Source organism: Tupaia chinensis, unplaced genomic scaffold (genome assembly GCF_000334495.1).
Source record: "Tupaia chinensis unplaced genomic scaffold, TupChi_1.0 Scaffold000539_1, whole genome shotgun sequence".
NCBI classification, from domain to species: Eukaryota; Metazoa; Chordata; class Mammalia; order Scandentia; family Tupaiidae; genus Tupaia; species Tupaia belangeri.
The window spans coordinates 3,933,758-3,937,248 of NW_006160052.1; the positions used below are offsets into that span (position 1 = coordinate 3,933,758).

The 3,491-nt window shown below is 47.2% G+C and overlaps 1 pseudogene; it reads left to right on the top strand.

The window, feature by feature from the left end:
• Nucleotides 1–2,181: 2,181 nt before the first annotated feature.
• LOC102473192 (eukaryotic initiation factor 4A-II pseudogene) overlaps nt 2,182–3,491 on the top strand; it is a 7,539-nt pseudogene continuing 6,229 nt past the window's right edge.

Consider the following 3,491-nt stretch of genomic DNA (forward strand, 5'->3'; position numbering starts at 1 on the left):
CAATTAATTAAAATTGGGCCTATGTATCAGAAGCAAAAACTAAAAACTCCTGTCTGAGAACTTAATAGGGTAGAAGTCTCAGGGAATGGAGTGAGACAAGTATAGGCTAGAGCTCTTGGCTCCTCCTCCCTCCCTGCCTTCTTGTACTCCTGTTTCTCTTTAATTAGACCTCTTCCCCACTGGGCTCTCCCCTTAGTTAAATGATCAAGTGGTCTACTAGAAAAATAAAAATTTAGATTAACACTACATTCTCCAACTAGGGTTTTTATATAGTCAATAAGACAGAAGCCTTGTAAAACTTGTAAACTGGGCTCTGCCCTCTTGACAGTACTTGCAAGCAGCAGGATCTCCTGGAATTTAGTCTCACTTCTCAGTGTAAGAGCTCTTACAATTCAGAACAGATATTTTTTAAAAGTTCTCAAATAACTCAAAAAAATGTTATAACAAATTGATAAGGGACCTTAACCTTTGATTTAACTTTCACTTAAAGAGCACCCAGTAGTCACTCATGGTAATCCTGAAGCTGGAAACTTCTTTGAGGGAAGGATCTGGACATAGCCCAGATCAGAGCCTCTGCCTCGAAAGAAACTCTGTTTCCAAAGTGGGCAGCCTGGGCATTAAACAATGCCCATGGCTGGCATCCTCAAGTTCCCTACTGGGACCTTGTCCCCAAGCGTGGAGTTGGTCACTAGAGACAGAATGCACTAAGCTTTGAAGGGAGCTCAGGACTTCTAAAGTCCATGCTGGCCTTTGAAACTGAGGATGGGGCCCAAGACCCTTATGGCTCCCCTTGAACATCTGACCATCTCACTGGACCAGCCTCAGGTAACCGTTAAAGTGAAGATTAATTTCTGTCTAAATCAGAGGTTAAAGTTATTTTTTAAAAGTACAGTCATACCAACAACTAAAAATTTTTGTAGCCACCCCAGACTCTGTCCTCCCATCCTCGCCCTCCTACACTCAAAAGGAAGAAACTCTGGCCCTGAAATAGTTGCCATTACCAAATGACAGGCCAATAGTCTCCGAGGCCCTCTCTGCAACTAAAGGAGGAGGCCCCAAGTGAACCAGAAACTGCACCTCCTGCCCAGGGAGATGACCCTTTCAGTCCTCCCCATACTCCATCTGGATCTACTTATGGGTCAGGACCTAAGGACGTCTCCATGGGCAAGAAACCAGCTGAAGGGGACCACATGACCCAACGGGCCTCAGCCCCCTTGCCAGGTTTTCCCCTCAAGCAATGGGACCCTCTGAACTAGGTCCAGATGTCTATGATTTATTCCCCTTTCTCTACGAGTAACCTGTAAACTGGAAATACCAGAATTCCACCTTCTCTCAAAACTCACGAGGTTCAATTTCTCTCTTGAGACTATTTTCTTCACCCATCAGCCTACCTGGGACGACTGCCAGCAGCTCTTCCAGACTCTCTTTACCACTAAGAATCCATGGGAAGGCCATAAACTTGTCCTAGATGCCAACGGCCAATCCACTGCTGACCCTGTTGCCACTGAGCGGGCTTTTCTGACTAGTCGACCTACGTGGGATCCAAATCTGGAGAGTCTCTGTAGGCTCTCCAAGCGACTCTCCCTGAGACCCACCACCTCGTCCGCAGCCACCACCCAGCTCTTGTGGATTCTGCATTGCCCTCACAGCTGGCCCTGGACCCTGGGGCCCCAGTTTTGGTCAGACACCACACTCCTGGCACCATTGACTCCCACTGGGATGGACCTTTCACTGTTGTCCTGAGCACCCCTTCTGCAGTCAAGGTTGCGGGAAAGCGTCATTGGATTCATTGCTCCCACTTGAAGCCCACTGCCCGGCCACCTGATGCCTCCTCAGGGACCCAGAAATGGGGACTTCAGCCTTCCTCAGATCACCTCAAGGTCAAATTGTGCTGGCTTTCCTGATACTTCTTCTCCTCCTTCCCCCTGCCCTCCCCTCCCCACATAACCTTCCCTTTTACACCGGGACCCTCTTTCTCGACTGTGTCTCGACCACTGGTGCCTGCTCCTCTGCTGGCACTTGCAGCCCCCTTGCCATTCAACCCCTGATCACTAGGTTGACTCCTGGGAGGGTGGTCATTCTTATGGCCATCACATTTATGTCTGGGGCAAGGACCCCAGCATTCTTTTTACCACTCAGAAGTGCCTTGTCCCTTGCCCCCCCAAATCCTGCCAGGCCTTGATGGTCCATCCTTGTGGGCCTGGGCCTCAATTCTATACCAACCACGCTGGGGTCATTGGGGACAGCCTAAGCCAGCTTCGCAAATGTCTCCTAGGGTGTGAAGAGCACTGCTCCTCTGAGGGTAATTGGTCCCCCTGGCTCATCACCCTCATCTCTGCTGTTGCGGGTCCTGCCCTTCTCTTTGGCCCTTGCGTCCTCCGTTTTCCCATGAACTTTGTTCAGTACTGGATCCAGTCTGTCAAACTCATGGTTCTTCATTCTTGCTATGAGTCGCTCCCCTTCTCTGAATCAATGATTTGTTTCTCCATATCAGAAGGAGGGAACGTGGAAAGCTGCATATTAGATCTTGCACATGAACAACTGTTTGCCCATTTTGTTCCCTTATCCTAACATGGCTGTCTGCTTCTGTAAACCTTCTTGTTCTTCCCATGAGAAAATAGCTTGTGCTAGCCATATAGAAAACCATATCCAGGACGACATCCTTTACCTGCTACTGTCTTTGCTAACTAGCCCGAAACCCTTTTGTTTAGCAATGTTACTGCTTGCATGGAAACCCCACTCTCCTCAGAAATAATTAACCTGCTTGATTCAGCTTCTGTAACGGCTTGCATAGAAACCCTGGTAAGTGACCCCCCCATAAAAAGACTACTCCAACTTCAGGCGGGGCTACAGTTCTGATTCTCAATGCCCCCCTCTACCCCCCCCTCCGCCTCAGACTGTAGTCGATGGCCAGCTAATAAAGACTCCCTTTAAACTTAATCTGTCTTTGGTGGTCATTCATTTGGTGGCACTCTACAACAAAACCTCTGATACAGAAAAAACAACTAAAAAAACTGCAAAAATAACCCCCCAAAATGAGAATACTATACGAGAAATTCTAGACAGCATTAAGCGCCCAAACATCCAGATAACTAGTATTCCCAGAATGTGAGGAAACTAATAAGGGCATTGACAATCTATTCCATGAAATCTTGGAAGAAAACTTTTCATGTCTAAAGAGGCATTCAAATATCCAGACCCCCAAAATACAAAGTACCCCTAATAGAATCAACCCAAGAAGATCTTCTCCAAGGCACATCATAGTCAGACTGGTCAAATCTACAGACAAAGACAAGATACTAAAATTGGCAAGAGAGAAATGTCAAGTTACTTATAAAGGTTATCCCATCAGGCTAACCTCAGACCTCTCATCAGAAACAATGGAAGCAGTAGAAGAAGCCAGGCCTTCAGCAGAAGGTTCAACATGGCGCCAGCGAACTAGATTTTTCAGGGAATGAAGATTTTCTACTGATAATACAGCCTCCAACAAA